Below are 21,694 nucleotides of genomic sequence, written 5' to 3'. Positions count from 1 at the left end.
TTCTGAATGTTGAGTTTTAAGCCAACATTTTCACTCTCTTCTTTCACTTTCATCAAGAGGCTCTTTAGTTCTTCTTCACTTTCTGTCATAAGGGTGGTATCATCTGCATATCTGAGGTTATTGATATTTCTCCTGGAAATCTTGATTCCAGCTTGTGCTTCTTCCAGCCCAGCGTTTTCATGATGTACTGTGCATATAAGTTAAATAAGCAGGGTGACAATATACAGGCTTGATGTACTCCTTTTCCTATTTGGAACCAGCCTGTTGTTCCATGTCCAGTTCTAACTGTTGCTTCCTGACCTGCATACAGGTTTCTCAGGAGACAGGTCAGGTGATCAGTATTCCCATCTCTTGAAGAATTTTCCAGAGTTTGTTGTGATCCACACAGTAAAAGTCTTTGGCATAGTCAATACAGCAGAAGTAGATGTTTTTCTGGAACTCTCTTGCTTTTTTGATGATCCAACAGATGTTGGCAATTTGATCTCTGGTTCCTCTGCCTTTTCTAAATCCAGCTTGAACATCTGGAAGTTCACGGTTCACGTACTGTTGAAGCCTGGCTTGGAGAATTTTGAGCATTACTTTGCTAGCATGTGAGATGAGTGCAACTGTGCAGCAGTTTGAGCATTCTTTGTCATTGCCTTTCTTAGGGATTGGAATGAAAACTGACCTTTTCCAGTTCTGTGGCCACTGCTGATTTTCCATATTTGCTGGCACATTGAGTGCCGCATTTTAACAGCATCATCTTTTAGGATTTGAAATAGCTCAACTGGAATTCCATCACCTCCACAAGCTTTGTTCGTAGTGATGCTTCCTAAGGCCCACTTGACTTCGCATTCCAGGATGTCTGGCTCTAGGCTGGTGATCACACTATGGTGATTATCTGGGTCATGAAGATCTTTTTTGTGGAGTTCTGTGTATTCTTGCCACCTCTTCTTAATATCTTCTGCTTCTGTTAGTCCATACCATTTCTGTCCTTTATTGTGCGCACCTTTGCATGAAATGTTCCCTTGGTATCTCTAATTATCTTGAAGAGATCTCTAGTCTTTCCCATTCTATTGTTTTCCTCTATTTCTTTGCATTGATCACTGAGGAAGGCTTTCTTATCTCTGCTTGCTATTCTTTGGAACTCTGCATTCAGATGGGGGTATCTTTCTTTTTCTCCTTTGCTTTTCACTTCTCTTCTTTTCACAGCTATTTGTAAGGCCTCCTCAGACAACCATTTTGCCTTTTTGCATTTCTTTTTCTTGAGAATGGTCTCAATCCCTGCCTCCTGTACAATGGCACAAACCCCCATCCATAGTTCTTCAGGCACTCTGCCTTGGTACAGACCAATCATTCTGAGTTTTCTTTTTATATGCATCAAAGAAGAGCTAATCTAGATTAAGCTCTGACAAGAATGGAGTTCAGATTGTCAGCCCACTGATAAGGCACATCCTTTGGTTTTATACATGAGTTATCTAGATGGCAACACAAGCATTCTGATGCCTTTTGATCTTCCCTATAAGAAAGATCATATACCTTCTCTCAGAGATAGAAGTGCCTCCTTGCGGGTAAAGATTGTCAATAAAGCAACCTAAAATACTAGTAACTTACATTTATTAAGTGCTTATTCTATGCTGGGCATTCCGTTCAGCATTCATTTCCTTTAATCATTATGGCATTATTATGGTAATAAGTAATAAAGAACCTGCCTGACAATGCAGGAGCCTCAAGAGATTCCAGTTTGATCCCTGGGTGGGGAAGTTCCCCTAGAGGAGGAAATCACAACTCATTCCAGTATTCTTTCCTGGAAAATCCCATGGACAGAGGAGCCTGGCAGGCTGCCATCCATGGTGTTGCAAAGAGTTGGACATGACTGAGTGTGAGTATCATGATGATAATGATGATGCAATAATGTAACAATTACTATTATCCTTTTACCAATGGGGAAATTGAGGCTTAGAAAGAGCAAGGTAGCAAGGAGCAACTTTAAATCTTTTGGAGAGTTTACATGAACATTTGCCTGTATGTGTGAATATCTGCTTATATGACATAACTCTAGGTACACTTCTAGGATTTATATATGTCTATGCATGTACTTAGTTTCATCACATTGAACTGAAATAGAATCACAGAATTTATCCAAAAATATAAATTTACCTACTCATCAATTGGGTTTCCCTGGTGGCTCAGATGATAAGGAATCTGCCTGCAATGTGGGAAACCTGGGTTCGATCCCTGGGTTGGGAAGATTCCCTGGAGGAGGGCATGGCAACCCACTCCCATATTCTTGCCTGGAGAATCCCCATGGATGGAGAAGCCTGGCAGTCTATAGTCCATGGGGTCACAAAGAGTCAGACGCAACTGAGCGACTAAGCACATCATAGCTCATCGATTAACTCCAGAATTTGTCATTGCAGTAAATCCAGGAAAGCTAATGAAACTCAATTCCACAAAATATGTAGATCAGGGGTTGACAAACTTTTTCTGTAAAAGAATAAATATTTTAGGCTTTGCAGGACAGACTATCTTTGCTGCAACTACTCAATTCTGCCATTGCGTGTGCATAAAAGTAGCCAGAGACAATATGTAAACAAATGAGCAGGGTTGTATTCCAATAAATCTTTATTGACAAAAACAGGAAGTGGAGCAGGATTTAGCCCTTGAGTTTAGTTTACTAATCCCTGATATAGAAGCAGTATACATTATAATCAGATGTATGCAGTATATTACTAATTCCTTTATACTTTTTATAAGTTTACTTCTCATACAAGTATGATATTCAGCTGGTCTTTGTGATAGTATTCTGATATTCACTCACTATGATCAGTATTATAATTTAAAAAATAATAGTTGAGAATTAGTTAGACATTATATATTCATTGTGTATAGATTTTATGGTATATATTTACATGGCTTTCTTCTGCTATAAAAAAAGTTGTAATTCATACTTCCAATAAGTTAAGGAGGATGAGTTGGACATTGAGAGGAAAGATGCTGAGATCATATTTATATTTGTAGGTAGTGTTCGTTCAGTGGTAAAGAATCCGCCTGCCAATGCAGGAGACCCAGGTTCAATCCCTTGGTTCAAAAGATGCTCTGAAGAAGGAAATGGCAACCTACTCCTTGCCTGGGAAATCCCATGGACCTAGAAGCCTGGCGGGCTACAGACCACGGGGTTGCAAAACAGTTGGACACGACTTAGTGTGGAAACAACAACAACAGAAGTGATTCTTTGTCTTTATCTATTTGTAGATGCCTTACACAAAGAGTTTAGATTTAAAAATTATTTCTGGCTCTTGTTAGTAATACAAAATAGATTTCTTTTCCCAAGAGAAAAAGGAAGATTTTTCATCATTCACGATGTGCTTCTAAATTCTATTTAGCTTGGGTAATTAAGGGTTTGGATTTTTTCTACTAAGCTTCTGGCTTTCAGCACTGCCATTTTTCTTTTCTTGGCATTTAAAAAAAAAAATAAAGATCCAGGAGATGCTTAAACGGGTGAAATTCTCTATATTTTTCTTGGCATTAAAAAAATACATTTATTCTTTGCTAATGTTTTTTTTTTTTTAAATTTCACTTTATTTTAAAATTATTTTTGGTTTTAATTTATTTTTATCTATTAATATTATTTGTATTTATTTTCCATGTTCCCCTATTCACAATACAGAGTAGGCAAAAGGCCTGTCTGAACTGAGGTGTACAAGGGGTGGGTTTACTCTGCCTCCTCTTTCTATATGGTCAGTGTAAGAACAGCTTGTGGTAAGCAACAAGATGGCTGATGCTAATATTTTAGATTATTTTACATTAATGATTCCTACTACTGCTAACACACACATATAGACACATATACACAAACTCTTACAACACTAGAACCTCAAACAACGCAAATACTGGAAAAGATGGCAAAAAAACACATGGCCAGTTTCAGACATCCCAGATCTTTTCTGCTAGTTCTCACACATCCATTTCACGACCTTGGGAAGGTTTAGAGGCCTTGACAGGGATGTTAGGAGCCCAGAAGTCTGGACTGGAGTTCCACCTCTCAGCTGATCTGGGCATGAGTTACATAAACCCTGTGTCTTTTTTTTTTTTTTTTTTAACCCTGTGTCTTTACCACTGACTTGAGATCAATGCTGAGCAAAAAGCAAAATAGTATCTGATAGAGTGTGAGTGGGGTATGTATTTCTTCTCTTCCTTTTAGAAGCTGGTGTCTTCCTCCTTTTGAAAGTCACCTATTTATTTTTTTTTTAAAACCAACACTATTCTTTGAAAATGAGAATGCTATTGAAGAGAAAACTACCCAAGTAAAGAAACCAAGGCAGAAAAGGATCAGAGGGTGTATACTGAAAGATTTGCTTAAGAACAGATTTTTTTCAAGGAGAGTGAGAACCCTCATTTCCTCTCACTTGAATCCTTTAGTTGTAGCCCAAGATAGAACTAAAGGTTAAAAGAAGGTAATTACTGATTATTTCAAGGGTAATCATAATGAGCTGAGATAACAGAATGATCACATTTCAAAGCTTGATACTGCTTTTTTTTAAAAGCAAAGAAAATGATTTCATTAACTGGTATTCAAAACTTTTCAGGTTGGGCATGGTGTTTAGAGAGACATAAATGACAAAATCCACTTGAATGCAGAGTCTTGCATGTATCTGCTGAAGCATCCAGGAAATGGAAGGGATATGCATGAGGTTGGAAAATATCATTTTATCAAAAAAAATTGGACATCACATGCCCTCAGGGGTAGTTTTGAGAACACCAACTGAGCTGCTTCTCAGGTTTGTGGCAGAAATTGAAGTCAAAGACAGGAATTTTTCATCTGCAGAGTTCCTAATTCACAAGGAAAGCAAGAACTTTCTTTGTAAATTGATTTTGGAGTTTCTCATCTGAGGTGTGAAAGAGACCAGGGTATTGTTTTCCTATTAAACAATTTTTTTGGTTTGACTATTATTTCCTTTTTCTTTGGAGGGAATCAAATCCCTTAACCTTATTAGACTTTCACTTTTACATTTTGGGATGCTAGGGAGTGACTTTCTTAGTAAAGAACATTTTGTTGTTGTTTAGTCACTTAGTCGTGTCTGACTCTTTGCGACCCCATGGACTGTTGCCTGCCAGGCTCCTCTGTCCATGGGATTCTCCAGACAAGAATACTGACGTGGGTTGCCATTCCCTTCTCCAGGGGATCTTCCCGACCCAGAGATCAAATATGCATCTCCTGCATTGCAGGCGATTCTTTACCGTCTGAGCCACCTGGGGAGTTGGAGTTAAGAGATGTCTCCCTATCCCTCTTTGCCATGTACAGTTATTTTCCTCCATGATTTTTCATCTAGTGTATCTATTTTTCGAATGTCAAGCTAGCATGTCAGGACACCCTGTGACAAGCTGAGCTGATGATATGACGGTATGGGGACCAACTCACCCTCATCAGGGCTCACTTGTTTTCTCTCTTGGGGACTGAAGTCAGCTTCATGCTGACCACTCTGAGGGCTCCTCCAGAATACAGCTTTGCCAGAGTTCCCATTGCCAGGTAGATGCAAACAGCACCTGCAACTTTCCTGAGGTGGGTACCTGCCTATTGATCATGTGCTGAAAAGTCAGAACATTTCTGGGAGTGGATGTGTGTGAGTGTGCGTGTGAGAGAGAGACAGAGAAAGAGCATGCTTTCTTGTTGCAATGAAACAGAATTTATGAATAGGAGCAGACAGTTTTTGCTCCTGTTTGGCATCACACATAAAAAAGAAGCCTATGTCTCTGATTTCTTGGGAACTCAGTTCCAAAGAGTTGTGTGTGTGTGTGTGTGTGTGTGTGTGCACGCACATGCACGCCAGGGAGAAGGGACTCGGGCACATGGGGAGAGCACACGAGAATTCGTGTGGGCAAATTCATCAGCATAGTCCTTCTTCCCTTCAGAATATGGGGTGTCCATTGGAGGAAAACCACTTCTGCAAAGAAGTCTTCATTTGAATTTTCACAGTGATATCAAAGTCTGAAGGGTTAGACTGCTCTGTAAAATGAATGATGCCTCTCTGGGCCATGGCCAAGGTGCCAAGCAGGTAGGGGGGAAAAAATGATGACAGCTCTTAGTTACAGTTGCCTGGGCTTTCTCCTGGCCTTTGGGACTCTGACTGGGATCCCTCAATACCATCGAATTCATATTCTTATGCACCCTCATTTTCTTCTTGGATTAAAGCCCCCCTCCCTTTTTTTTCCCTTGCTGGATCAAACCACATTGTAAATCTGAGGTTTTATCCTTAACATTCTGTATTTTCAGTTTAATTAGGTTCACATCCTAGGAAATGCTTTCCTGCCAACCTCTACAGTGAGACACTCTTGTCAAGCAGGAGTTGATTCTCACTGCTCTCTGGACCAGCCCATAATTAATTTAAGAACAAAAGGAGAATTGTTAAGAGTTATTGTTTGATCATGTGGTGGGGAGGGCAAAATATGTGCTCACTTTCTATGGCTACTGTGTCACATGCAGTCCAGATTTTAGATGGGACTAGATGAAGACACCTCCAATCATGCAAAATTCACCCTCCCACCCCCTCCCTCAGCAACTTGTTACCAGCAAAATCTTGGTTTGAGCAGCAGCGAATTCCAAGGAGACAGAGGTTTCATGGGTACATTTTTACAGTTTTCATTACCAGCAGGAAAGAATTTCCCTGCCCCAAAGCAGAAAATTATTTCCAGGCTTGATTCTCTGTAATGAAAGCAAAGTATGTGTGTGAGTCCATGGGGAGTCTCTGTGTGTGTCTGTGTGTGTTGGGGGGAGGGGTTTGCTGATTGCAATGAGGAGGGTCAATATGTGTTTACATTTGGATGGCAGGATTGGTACTTGAAAACACATGGCCAGTGACATTTAATGAAAGCCAATGGAATGAAGATAGTGAAGGGAATTAGCTTCCATGCTTCAACTACTGTTCCTATCATTAGTTGAACTTCAACTAAATAGGCAACCAGCCCCCCAGAGGACTTCACTTTGCATTTTTCCCATAAAATGAAGTGAAAAAGATGCTGCTCATCCAAGAAGACCACAGAGGGCTATTGAGGGTGTAGGAAGAACAGGGATTACAGGGAATGTGACAATACACAAAGCCACAGTCGTTCCAGGCAAACTCCTCAACTAACAAATGTTAAGTCACGTAGAAACACTATTAACATTTCCAGTAAAGACAGCTCAAAGCCTTCAAGCACAAAGATGACAACACTTTCGGGTAGGGGCCACCTTGTGAGGGTGGGCAGTATCTGAGGATAGTGACTCAGGAGCACTTGGGAGGGTCTTTGACTGACAGCTGCAAAGAAAGAAAAGAAAAGAAAAATAGATCCAGGGATCCAGGAAGCCTACAGCATTTCTCAGTGTTCTAACCCATTCATAAGAGTTCAGTCAAAGGTCATGATCTTAACATCTCCGCCTAAATGCCCTCTGAGACATTGGCTCAAATATTTGGGTCGGTAATAAGTTCATTTGTAGCTGGAAAAAATGCCCCAAACCAAATCACCACAAACACCTTTCTACTAGTTAACACAAGTGGATGCGATAATGTCTGGGTGATTGTAAGGAACTCACCCTTTTACCGAGGAATAAAGTCAAGGATGTTTCATTGAGAAAAATAAATGTTGCAAGTAATTAAATCGTGCACCCACATTGCAAACCCATTATTTATACCATAAGAAAGTCCTGTCATCTCTGCCCTCCATTATACTCCAGCCCTAGATTCGGTTGGACTGGTTCACTCAGAATTTTCTTAACCAATTGAGCACTTCTGTTGGTACAACTCTGTTCTTGTTACACCTTCCTCTTATTTTCTAGATCTTTGAATCCTAAACACCCAACTTCTAATTTGTTTCCTTGTTGATAAGGTCCATATTCACAGTGGTATCCTTTATCAGTTTTGGCCTTTAATATTCATTTGACATATATTACTAGCTAACTTGTTTTCTTTTTAAAGTTTTTGTCTTGAGGGACTTCTTTGGTAGCCCAGTGGCTAGGACTACACACTTCCAAAGCAGGGGGCTTGGGTTTGATCTCTGATCAGGGAACTAGATCCTGCTTGTCACAACTAAGATCCAGCACAGTCAAATAAATATATATATTTTTTAAAGTTTTGTCTTAAAACGAATTCAGATTTGTAGAAGTGTTAAAAAATGGTACAGAGAGTCCTATATACCCTAGATCCAGTTTCCTCTTATGCAAACATATAATCACAGCAAGTTTGAAAGAAAGTGAAAGTGAAGTTGCTCAGTCGTGTCCAACTCTTTGGGATCCCATAGACTGTAGCCTATCAGGCTCCTCCATCCATGGGATTCTCCAGGCAAGAGTACTGGAGTGGGTTGCCTTTTCCTTCTCTAGGGGATCTTCCCAACCCAGGGATCAAACCCGGGTCTCCCACATCGCGGACAGACACTTTAGCGTCTGAGCCACCAGGGAAGCCCAATCATAGCAAGTTCCCCAAACTAGGGAATTGGTATTAGTGCCTTACTACTATTAGCTAGACACGACAGTGGTCCCGTGATCAAGCTGGCTGGTTTTCTGTGATTACGGTTGTAGTGTGTCTGCCCTCTGATGCCCTCTCGCAACACCTACCGTCTTACGTGGGTTTCTCTTGCCTTGGACGTGGGGTATCTCCTCACGGCTGCTCCAGCAAAGCGCAGCCGCTGCTCCTTACCTTGGACGAGGGGCATCTTCTCACAGCCGCCGCTCCTGACCTTGAACGTGGAGTAGCTCCTCTCGGCCCTCCTGTGCCCGCGCAGCAGCTCTCTAAGAGCTTCCCAGGTGGCTCAGTGGTAAAGAATCCACCTGCAAGGCAGGAGACGTGGGTTTGATCCCTGGGTCAGGAAGAGGGCATCCCACTCAATTATGCTTGCCTGGGAAACCCCATGGACAGAGGAGCCTGGAAGGTTATAGTCCATGAGGTCACAAAAGAGTTGGATACGACTTAGCAACTAAACAACAAAGACAACAACTATTAGCTAAACTTCAGAGCTTCTTTGGATTTCTCCAGTTTTTCAGATATGAGGGGAAAAAAAAATGTCCTTTTTCTGTTCCAGGATCCAATCCAGGATTCCACATTGCATTTAGTCATTACATCACCTTAGTTTCCACCAATCTGTTTCCTTTTTCTTATTTTGGTGTGTAACAGTGATACCTTTGAAGGGTTTTGTAGACTGTACCTCTGTCTGTGTTTGTCTTGGGTTTTCTCAGGATAGATGGAGGCTATAAGTTTAAGGGAAAAATGCTAAAGAGATGAAGTGCTCTTATTATCCCGTTCTACCAGAAGGCACATGACATCAACGTGACTTATCACTGATGACGTTAGCCTCAAACCCTTTATTAAGCTACTGTCTACCAGGCTTCTCTGCTGTTATTTGTTTATTTTTCCTTTCATACTATATTCTTTAGAAGCAAGTCACTAAGATCAGCCCACATTTCAGGGGAGAGGCATGACGGTCCACCTCCTGTGTAGGGAGGAGTACCAAAGACTTTCTGGGAATATATTAAAAACCATGATGGTAATTACTAAGTTATGGCAGAGGTGATTTCAGGCTATTCGTTTTTCCTATTTCTCCTTCACATTTTGCTCACAGAATTTTAGTATCTCTCAGTAGATTCTGTGAGAAGCAGTTATTACTGCGGTGGACCAGGGGCGCCTTTCTATTTCTAGTTTTCCTTCTATATTTAATATTTGGGAGTCTTCAGTAAGGACTATTTGTCTGTTTCCCCATTTATTCACTTACTTAATCATCTACTTACACTACCATGTCATGGACTTTTGCATTATTATCCGTGTTATAACCCAATATTCTCTTTATTTCGTTCCAGTGTTGGCTGTCAGAAGCTTGGATGTCTTTGACATGCCTCTATTTTGGGGAGGGGGCATTTCTTTAATGTCTGGCATTTCCAGATCTTCCAGAATCATTTTGTATTTCCTGGACCCTTGAATCAACAATTTCTCCAAGGAGCCCGGGTTCCTATTATCAATGAATGGCATTTGGAAACAAAAGATCTGGGCACAGTTGCACTTGTGGCTACTGGCCTGTCGCTGCTTTGGGGCTCTCTCACTGCACAGAACTACGTAATACATATGTCTGGACACTATCCTACGTATATATTCCTGCTGTATTTTGGTCCCACCCCTCTATTCTCTCTTTCCCTCTCTGATACAATAGCTCTTGCTCTAATCCACCTTTATTTGATTTCATCACTTCTTTCTTAGGCAGTGAATACCTTAGCTCCCATTATTTACAACCCACTGACTGATGTGTTAAACTCTAGTGTACATGTAGTTTCAGAATAGCTAACCTGCACCCCTGGAAAACAAACTTACCAACTACAGTACGATGTTTAGGCATAGGAGATTTTTTCCTTTGGTTATATTTTCTAGTCGAACCACTGTTTACCTCTTGTACTTAGGTCACCTCATTTTCCCCCCACTCCCTCCAGTGAGATTTTTCTCCTGTATTTGGAATATAATTAGACTCATTTATCAGAGTCTGCATTTTATCTAGGATCCTCCAACATCTTCTGTTTGTTTATTTTAATTTGCATGTATTAAAGTGGTATAAAGTGGTATATGGTTTTGTGAGTTTTGAAAAATGCACAAGGACTTCCCTGGCAGTCCAGTGGTTAAGACTCTGTACTCCCAAAGCAGGGGGCCTGGGTTTGGTCCCTGGTCAAGGAACTAGATCGCACATGCTGCAGCTAAGAGCCATGAAGATCCCACGTGCTGCAGCTAAGAACTGGTTCAGCCAAATGAAAAAAAAGAAAAAAAGAAAAAGGCACAGGTACCCCTACACAGCACCATATAGACTTGTCCGGTCACCCTAAGAATTCCCCTGTGTCCCCTCTGAGTCAGTCACTCCCCCTCCTCAAATGCCTCAAACAAATACATATGTTTTCCATCTTTGTAGTTTTGCCTTTTCAAAAATATCACACCAAATGGACTAGGATACATGCAGTCTTTTTGGTCTGGTTTTCTACATTTAGCAAAAATGAATTTGTTTCATCAGGAGCTCCTTCCATTTTATTGTTGAATAATGTTCCATTGTATGTATGCACCACAACTGACTTATCTATCTGTTGAAGGGCATCTTGGTTGTCTCCAATGTTCAGCAATTACGAACAAAGTGGCTATAAAGGTTTTGTACTGGTCTTAGGTGAATGTAAATTTTCAGTTGATTTGAGTAAAAACCAGAAGTAGGATTACTGAGTCCCACAGATGCCGAGTCTTATGGTAAGGGTATGTTTAATTTCACGAGAAACTAACAAATTGATCTCCAAAGTGGCTGAACCACTTTGCATTCCTACCAACGAGTGAAGACGAATTAACTTCTTATTTTATTTCCACCTGTAACACCAGAATGTGTGGGACATTATTTATTCATCACAATTAATTATAAAGTCCCTATGTGTCAACCAATATTCCAGTGTATTTTAATAAAGATTTATTCATGTGGAAGAGAAAAATAAAAGTGTATACAAATAAATAATTTTGGAGAGTAATGAATACTATTAAGATGATTGTTCTGAGATTGAGATGAACTACTTTGAAGAATTACAGACGTAAAATTTCATTTGCCCAAGTGACTTAAGAACTTAATAAAAATTCATTGAAACCAATGGATACGTCATGGGTGTTCTGATATGATGCTTTGGAAATGTGCTGTTCAAAGAAAATTCAACAAGCTACAATCTTTCACTGGATCTCTGGTTCTAAACTCTCTTCTTCGCATAGCAAGTGAACAAGGATCTTTTGAAGTAGACTTGAGCATCTGTTTTATGTTTATCTGTATATATTTTTAAAATGTAATTTCGAGAATAAAGAGCAGGGGGTGCAGGAGAGGATGGAGATCAAAAATAGAGGGAATTTCTTTTTCTTTTCTCTCTTTTTTTGGATGCACCACATGGCATGTGGGATCTTATTTCCCTAGCCAGGAATCAAACCTGTGCCCCCTGCATTGGAAACACAGAGTCTTAACCACTGAGCCACCAGGAATGTCCCAGAAGTAGAAGAAATTTTAAAAGTTTTTATTGGAGTATATTGCTTTACAATGTGTTAGTTTCTGCTGCACAGAAAAGTGAATCAGATACATATGTATATATATATACACACACCCTCCTTATATATATATATACCCCCTCCTTATATGTATGTATATATATATACCCCCTCCTTATATGTATGTATATATATATATACACCCTCCTTATATGTATGTATATATATATATACACCCTCCTTATAAGTATGTATATATATATATATATATACACCCTCCTTATATGTATAATATATATATATATACACCCTCCTTTTTGGATTTCCTTCTCACTCAGGTCACCACAGAGCATTGAGAAGGGTCCCCTGTGCTATACGGTGGGAATTTCTTGATAAGTCATCTAAGGTAGACCCTGTATTTGACTGAAAGGTGACTTGAATGATATTTACACTGTTAAGGAAAAATAATTCAATTGGCTTACGAGTATTCCTGTCTTTAGAAATGCAAGATACAATGGTTCTTTTAAAAAGAAAACTATGAATTAGCTTGAAAACATCTTTTGGAGAGACATATAGTTTTGAACATAGTAGCAGGGAAGAACAATGTCTAGCTGCAGGAAGCTTAGAAACAGATGTTTATAAAATCAGATTTATGATTCAATAACTTTCCGTTTGGGTGGAGGTCAGGGGATTTTCCTGATACCCTCAAACTTCTCTTATGCAGAAATGCATTATTTACCTAACCTAGGAAGAGGCACATTTCCTGAAAGTAGGTATTTTAAGATATTAATCATGGAACTTTGGCCAGTAGAATAACTTGAGAATGTCCAGAAACCTATGATGGTACTCAGCGTAGGTTCCAGATGCACTGAACACTGAGTGTGATAAATATGTTTCAGGGGGTTGGCCCCCTTAGAAAGGTTGAGCTTGTCAGGAACAAATGAGCTGGCCAGTAATGAAAATGGAGTTAAAACCGACAGAGTTCCAGTAACTCTGTAATAATGTGGACCATTGCTACTGATGTCTGTGCTGCATCCTGATTACTATCGTTCTACCCAGTTCTTCCAAGGTTAGGAAACTAGCATTGCCTAGTCCTCAGTTGTGTAAGGGGTATGTAGCTGGCTTCCAGAGACTATTCAGTTGAAAAGTAGCTTCTTGGGGAAGGGAAGCATCTGGGTGGAAGAGCGGGGGGCGGGGAGTTGTGATGGGAAAGATGTGTTGGGTGTCACTGGAAATTGATGCTTTGCCAGAATTAAGAGCAAAAATATTCAACTAGTTTCAGAAGGCTTAGAGTGATTTTTTTCTGTGAAGCAAAAAAATTCAGAAATGTCTTGTGAATTTGGGACAGTTTGTTTAGTTCTCTATTCCATTCTCTGTGGCATGATAGTTCTAGGAAGCTAAGCTCTAAGATCACTCACTGGCTAAGGATTCTGAGTTGTGAAGAAAAGATGGACAGGCATAGGGTGGACAGGACAATGGGTCTTACTTAGCATTTAATTCCTTGTAGCTTCATTACAGACGAGTAAGAATGATTTTCAACTTTTTGCTGTTGTTTTAACCTCACTTTATCTTCATACAAATCATTTCAATAAAATAACCACATTTTCTCTGTCAAGAGAGGGAAAGGTGTTAAAGAATAAAACATGGATAAATTCTGTAGGGGAGAGAAATATATACATACATACACACACACATATGCATATGTGTGTATCTCTTCTTGATCCGGTTTTGATTTTTTTCCCCTTGTTCCTGATGGACAGATTTCTGAAGTCAGAACTTCTGTTCTTGTCCATGGTCCCTGCCATCCTTTGAAAGACAGCTCCCAGGTTAAGGGGAGAAAGGGGGAAATGAAGTCTTGCGTCCCATATATTAAAACAGAAAACAACAATACTCTCAGCACGTGCCGAGGGAATTGTAATGTAATGAATATTTTTGAATGTTTTAATGAGGTAAACTACAGTTAAGCTCATTTAAGGAAAAGAATCTGGAAATGATGAAAGAGAAACCTAGAATTACTTAAATACGGGTCAAGTGTGGGTCCTGTGCAAAAATGCTATTTTAGCTGTGGTTGAATCATCTGCCCCGTGGTGAGTAGCTATCATTTTTGGCGTGAGAACCAGGGCCGGTCCCCCTACTGTTTGCTGGGGGTGTGCCAGGGTGCATCCACCAGGCTGCAGAGATCTGGACCACTCCAGAGCTCTTACCACGGTCCTGCACGCACGCCTAGCGTAATGATCTGCTTTGCAGCAGCGCCACCTATCGGCAACAGAGGGCAGGGGACGGACCCTTGCAAACCGACTTCAAAGAGGGATTGCATTCGATTTGGCCTGTATTGTTCCTCACTGCCAGGAAACAGAAGGACGTGGGACTTTCATTTTGAACCTGACGCCGCGTGTTCGCCTGACTGAGCTGAGGGAGAAGCTGTCATCGTGTGTTAGTTTAGTGCTGGCTCTGGGAATTAACTCTTACACACAAAAAGGACAGGGAGGAGATTTGCAGACTCAGTGAAGGGAAATGCTGTCTGAGGATTCCAAGCTTCACGTTATTAACAAATATGAACAAAGATTTTCGTCCCTGGGAAACCCCAGCAGGAGCTTTCTCCTTTTTCCATCTGTCAGATGGTTGTGGGGCAGGAAGTCCGGAGCTCCTTAGAGGTAATGAGCTTTGAACATTCGATTAAGGAATTCCATTCTGCAAGCAGACTTTCTGGCTTAGGGGTTTCAGAGGCCTTGGAGAGCAGGTTGCGCTGACGTTCAAAATGTAAAACCATCCAGCTTCTGCAGCCTGGGCAGGGTGATGCCAGTCAGATAAATGGTTGCTCTGGTAGATGCTTGGGAAGGCATTCCGGCCGTGCGGATGGTGGAAGAAAGCTGCTTTGCAGAAAATTCAATGTTTTTCAGAAGCAACACATTGAATGTTTTTCTGAAAAGCATTGAATACCAGTATTTCCCTAATTCTCCATTCCAAATGTTATTAGAGTCACTTCTAATTTCTTTTTTATTTTTGTTCTTACAAGGGGAAGGGAAAGAAAAATTCCTAGAAATGAAGGAGTGCTTGTGTTCTATTTTCTCAGGAACAGCTTTAATTATACCTTTTGCTTCTGATGGACCACCTTCTCTTTTTTCCCCACTCTGAATTCAAAATGAGAGGTGACAGGGCTTCCCGGTGGCTCAGTGGTAAGGAATCCGCCTGCCAATGCAGGAGACACAGGTTCCATCCCTGATCTGGGAAGATTCCACTTGCGGGGTGTGGGGGGCAACTAAGCCTGGGTGCTACAACTACTGAGCCTGTGCCCTAGAGCCGGGGAGCCACAATTGCTGAGCCCACACGCCCTAAAAGCCATGCTCTGCAACAAAAGAAGCCTGTGCATCGCAAGCAGAGAGTAGTTTCCACTCGCCACACCTAGAGAGTAGCTACCGCTTGCTCCAACTAGAGAAAGCCTATACAGCAGTGAAGACCCAGCACAGCAAAAAAAAAAAAAAAAAAAATAGTAACTTTTTTTAAAATGAGAAGTGAAAAGAGACAGATGGCTCATTTTGGTGTTTCAAGCAGGGTACAGCCAGGGTTGAAGGTTAGGGGCGGAGAGACCATTTGTTCTCTTTTATGTGCTTTCAGACCCTAAGTGGAGCAGGTTTATGGCCACCATATAACCATGACTCCTGTGATTATTTATTTATGTTAACTAAATAGCCTCAAGGACCCAACTGCAGGCCCTCAATTGATTGCAGTTCTTCTTCCTTGAAAAAAATATATGAATCTAAGAATCTGACATGAGTACATAGCCATGAAGGAAGCAGATTCCTTCCTGACATCGTATATAGTGTAAACACAAACAATGAAATGGGGGAAGACCACGGCGACTGGACCAGGGCACAAAAAAGTGAAAAACTGTGAGTTAAAATCAGACGTGGCATTTAAACCCTATTGTTATTAACACAGAGGAAATCTTATTCTCTCCCTTTTGTCATTTCTCAGAACCAATTCTAGAACCATGTATGCTCTGACATTCAAGTCCTAAGTGAAATAATATGAGTCACAAGATGATTCCTTTTAATATAATCCCACCAACCAGTTCCTACTCAATTAAAATGCACCAAGTGAGCCTAGCTGGAAATAACCACCTTGATCATCATCACAGTAGTAAGGGAGAGCAAAGGTCGAATATATAACCTACAGTGAATTTAAACAGACTAAGCAAAAGAAATACACCCCCTTCTCCAAATGAAACACAATAAGCATGAATAGTTTGCTGTGTATTCTAAGGACTAAAACAAGTCAAAACAAAATTGGAGTGATTATTTAAACAACATATGAAATAGACCACTAATTTCCAAGGGATATTTTATGCTTAAAGTCTTTAAAACCTAGCAAGGAGATAAAAGTGTATGAATACTAAAATTAATTAAGAGAAGCATAAGCTACAACATGGAACGTTGCATAAAAGCAGTGATTAATTAATTAGTATTATGAATCAGTTGTATACCATCCTCTTGGACTTTCTAAAAGGAGGTGATACACTTATGGTCTGGAAAAGTGAAAAAGGATTCTTTGGGCTTCGAGAGATAGATAAATTGAAATAATTATATGGTAATATTACTACCCTTTCTGAGTTCTTAAGTGCACTCTTCAGAGGTACATTACTTTGATCTCTTATGCATTTTCTAGGGTAAGTGGTTTATGCTTCTTAATCCAAGAAAAGCCTAAAGTATGTCATAAAATATAAGAAAAAGTTAAAAGACAGCTTTGAACTCCAACCTCTTCAAAGAGTTGAGATAAATGAACAACTGGAGAAAGCAACAAATCTTTGATGAGTTGGGATACATAGAGAGAAACCATTAGACTTTGTTTTGAAAGCAGAGTGGACCATGAGTCATTTATCTAAACACCAGTACCTAGCAACATGTTTCACAGATGAAATATGTTTGACCTTGCATCTGTACTTTCATTCATTTTCTCAGTTATTTGCCAAATCTTTATTGGCTCCTTTATTTAAGAACAAAGCTTGCTCCCATGAAATAGGAAATAAACACTGGAAAAAGACATTGATACTAGGCTTTTAGTATCCTTCAAAATAATGAGGAGACAAAGGATTTTTAGAGCTAAGGTGGAATAGTTACATACACAGAGGGTATAGGAATCAAGCCTGACCTTGGGATGAGAGAAAGTACCCCCATACCACAAAGACTTTGGACTTTGAAGAATAAGTAGAATTTTTATAGCATAGAACAAAAATATAGTTCTCTACCATTATAATTATTTTTGTTTTTGCTAAGCTGTGTCTGTCTCTTTGCAACCCCATGGACTGCAGCATGCCAGGCTTCCCTCTTCTTCATTACCTCCCGGAGTTTGCTCAAATTCATGTCCACTGAGTCAGTGATGCTATCTAACCATCTCATCCTCTGCTGCCCCCTTCTCCTTCTGCCTTCAATCTTTCCCAGCATCAGGGTCTTTTCCAGTGTCAGCTCTTACATATTTAGAAATAGAATAAATAAAGTGAGGGAAGAAGGAAGTGAATAGTTTGCGTAAAATGTGAAACATTTGGAATGGTGAAAGTATAGAGAAGAAAAGTCAAAGAGACTTGGGTGCCATGCTGTATCTACACACATAACAATGATTTCAAGTCATGAAATGATGCCAGGCATTGGAATTTTAGATGTTAACCTAAGAAGTAAGGTAGCAAAGGAGAGGGTTGAATGTTACAAGATATTTGAGGCAAAGTACAATTGAGAATAAATTGCATTAGGTCTAATAAAAGATATGAAACCATGAGAATAAATGGGAACAATTACATGGAGATAAGGAGCGAACCCGGTGGCTCAGACAGGAAAGCATCTGCCTGCAATGCAGGAGACGTGGGTTCTGTCCTTGGGTTGGGAAGATTCCCTGGAGAAGGGAATGGCTACCCACTCCAGTATTCTTGCCTGGAGAATTCCATGGACAGAGGAGCTTGGTGGGCTACCCCATGGGGTCACAAGGAGTCAGACACGACTGAGTGACTAACACACACACATGGAGATAAGAGTGGTAAAAATGGAGAGATTTAAAAAAAAAAGATAATAGGAAGAATCCTGGTGTTGAGAATGATTGTGTACGCAAGGGAAGTAAGACAACAGGGTCATTCCTGATTAACATTACTCACCTAGGTGATACTGTTGGTCAGGGCAAGCTAATTTCTGTGACAATGAGTTTCAACAAAGACAGATCTGACTCTTTGTGGCCCCACGAACTATAGCTTGCCAGACTCTTCTGCTCATGGAATCTTCCAGGCAAGCATACTAAAGTGGGGTGCCATTTCCTACTCCAGGGGACCTTTCCAACCCAGTGATTGAACCCATGTCTCTTATATCTCCTTTACTGGCAGGCAGCTTCTTTACCACTAGCGCCACCTGGGAAGGCCACTGAACCGCAAGGGAGCCAGGAAATGCAGTCTAGCCATGTGACATTAAGGAATAGAAGATGGATATTGGTGAAAAATTGGCCAGTATCTGTTAAAGTGGTCAGTAGACAGTAATGTCATGAAGCAAGAAAAGAAAAAACAAGTCTGATGGGAAGCAAAGAGCATGAGTTGGAAGTTGGACATATTGAGTCAATGTAGCACGTGTAACTTCATGATGGTTGGACTATTCTGCAGACAGTATTCGGTTTGAGTTTGAATATCAGGGCGGAGCTGCTGATGTGGAAATCATGAGCATGTAGGTGATGGTATAAAGTTGTGATTGAGATAAAGAAGAGAAAACCATAGATGAAGCAGTAGGGACCATACATTATAAGCCCTGGTTGAGGAGAGGAAGTGAGCAAAGGAGACTGAAAAAAGCAGCTGGGTGTGCATTAACAGGGGCTGACCCGGTAGCTCGGTGGTTAAAGAATCTGCCTGCACCGCAGGAGTCACAGGAGATGCGGGTTCGATCCCTCGGTGGGAAAGATCCCCTGAAGGAGGGTATGGCAACCCACTCCAGTATTCTTGCCTGGAGAATCCCATGGACAGAGGAGCCTGGCGGGCTACAGTCCATAGGGCAGCAAAGAGTTGGACATGCCTGAAGCAACTTAACACACACACACATGCATATATTCATAGAAAGAAAACAGGGAGAAAAGACAGCCAAGGGAACCAAAGCAAACTTGAGCAAGAAGAGTTGAAAACCGTCATTTACTGCAAGACAGAGGGACTGAGGAGAGGGAAGATGGAGAAATGAAGGTGAGTGAAGAGAGAAACACTTGCTGAGAAATGCAGGCGAAGTAAAAGGACAGGAAACAAGGAAAGGATGGAATAAATTAGCAGTGAATGCTGGCGTTGGCAAGGAGCATTTTCTTGTCAAATTGAATTATATAGTAGATGGTAAATTCTAGAAATGTGAAAAGAGCAAGAGACTTGAGTTTGGATTAAGATTTCTAATTTAGATCAGTTTAGCCGTGGAAGCTTGGGCTAAACATTTAATCTCACTTAGTTTCTCCATATGTGAAATGAAGCAGTTGGGCTCAATGTTTTCCAAGTTCCTTCTCTCCTCACCAATTTGAGTCCTATTATTAGTGAATGCAATGCCATATAACAATGAAGAAACAAACTCTGTTTAGTTTCATTCCTATGGTGCAGGTTTGACCAAATCATTAAATTTCTCTAAACTTCATTTCCTTTCTATAAAATGATACTGATACTTCTATTCACAGTAGCACTATTCATAGTAGCCAAGACACGGAAGCAACCAACATATCCATCAACAGATGGATGGATAAAGAACACGTACCATATGTATACACAATGGAATACTACTCAGCCATAAAAAGGATAAAACAATGCCACTTGCAGCAGGATGATGGACCTGGAGATTATCATACTAAGGGAAAGTAAGTCAGACAAAGAAAAATATTATATATCATCACTTATTTGTGGAATCTAAAAATATAATAAAATGAACTTATTTACAAAACACAAACAGACTCACAGACTTAGAAAACCAAGTTATGGTTACCAAAGGGGGAAGTGGGGAAGGATAAGTTAGGAGTATGGGATTAACATATACACACCACCATATATAAAATAAATAACAGGGATTTAATGTATAACACAGGGAACTATATTCAACATCTTGTAATAACCTATAGTGGAAAAGACTAAAAAATAATATTTATGCATAACTGAATCTGCACCTGCATACAGATTTCTCAGGAGGCAGGTAAGGTGGTCTGGTTTTCCCATCTATTGAAGAATTTTCCACAGTTTGTTGTGATCCACACAGTCAAAGGCTTTGGTGTAGTAAATAAATAAATAAATAAAACAGAAATAGATATTTTTTCTGGAACTCTCTTGCTTTTTTTATGATACAATGCTGCTGCTGCTACTAAGTCGCTTCAGTCATGTCCGACTCTGTGTGACCCCGTAGACGGCAGCCCACCAGGCTCCCCCGTCCCTGGGATTCTCCAGGCAAGAACACCGGAGTGGGCTGCAATTTCCTTATCCAATGTGTGAAAGTGAAAAGTGAAAGTGAAGTCACTCAGTCGTGTCCGACTCTTAGCGACCCCATGGACCACACACAGCCTATCAGGCTTCTCCATCCATGGGATTTTCCAGGCAAGAGTACTGGAGTGGGGTGCCATTGCCTTCTCCATATGATACAATAGATGTTGGCAATTTGATCTCTGGTTCCTCTCCCTTTTCTGAATCCAGCTTGAACATCTGGAAGTTCATGGTTCACATACTGTTGAATCCTGGCTTGGAGAATTTCGAGCATTACTTTGGCAGCGTGTGAAATCAGTGCAATTGTGTGGTGGTTTGAACATTCTTTGGCATTGCTTATCTTTGGGATTGGAATGAAAACTGACCTTTTCCAGTCCTGTGGCCACTGCTGAGTTTTCCAAATTTGCTGGCATATTGAATGCAGCACTTTCACAGCATCATCTTTTAGGATTTGAAATAGCTCCACTGGAATTCCATCACCTCCACTAGCTTTGTTCATACTGATGCTTCCTAAGGCCCAATTGACTTAATATTCCAGGACGTCTGGCTGGAATATGTAGGTGAATAGGTGAGTGATCACACCATCATGGTTATCTGGGTCATGAAGATCTTTTTTGTATAGTTCTTCTGTGTATTCTTGCCACCTCTTCTTAATATCTTCTGCTTCTGTTAGGTCCACACCATTTCTGTCCTTTATTGTGCCCATCTTTGCATGAGATGTTCCCTTGGTATCTCTAATTTTCTTGAAGAGATCTCCAGTCTTTCCCATTATATTGTTTTCCTCTATTTGTTTGCATTGACCCCTGAGGAGGGTTTTCTTATTCCTCCTTGCTATTCTTTGGAACTCTGCATTCAGATGGGCATATATTTCTTTTTCTCCTTTGCCTTTAGCTTCTCTTCTTTTAACAGCAATTTGTAAGGCCTCCTCAGACAACCATTTTGCCTTTTCACATTTCTTTATCTTGGGTATGGTCTTGATTCCCTGCCTCCTGTACAATGTCATGAACCTCCATCCATAGTTATCCAGGCACTCCATTTATCAGACCTAGTCCCTTGAATCTATTTCTCACTTCCACTGTATAATCATAAGGGATTTGATTTAGGTCATATATGAATGGTCTATTGGTTTTCCCTATTTTCTTCAATCTAAGTCTGAATTTTGCACTAAGGAGTTCATGATTTGAGCCAGAATCAGCTACAAACTGGTTCCAAATTGGGAAAGGAGTATGTCAAGGATGTATATTGTCACCCTGCTTATTTAACT

The 21,694-nt window shown here is 40.4% G+C and overlaps 1 non-coding gene across 1 annotated transcript; it reads right to left on the bottom strand.

The window, feature by feature from the left end:
• Positions 1-3,624: 3,624 nt before the first annotated feature.
• LOC122432675 lies at positions 3,625-3,759 on the bottom strand. Its single transcript, XR_006266937.1, has one exon. It is a non-coding gene; the product is annotated as a small nucleolar RNA SNORA51 (small nucleolar RNA).
• Between the last annotated feature and the right edge of the window lie 17,935 nt (positions 3,760-21,694).

The sequence above is a fragment of the Cervus canadensis genome, chromosome 31, assembly GCF_019320065.1.
Source record: "Cervus canadensis isolate Bull #8, Minnesota chromosome 31, ASM1932006v1, whole genome shotgun sequence".
Classification (NCBI taxonomy): domain Eukaryota; kingdom Metazoa; phylum Chordata; class Mammalia; order Artiodactyla; family Cervidae; genus Cervus; species Cervus canadensis.
This window is presented reverse-complemented; position numbering and strand designations above follow the sequence as displayed.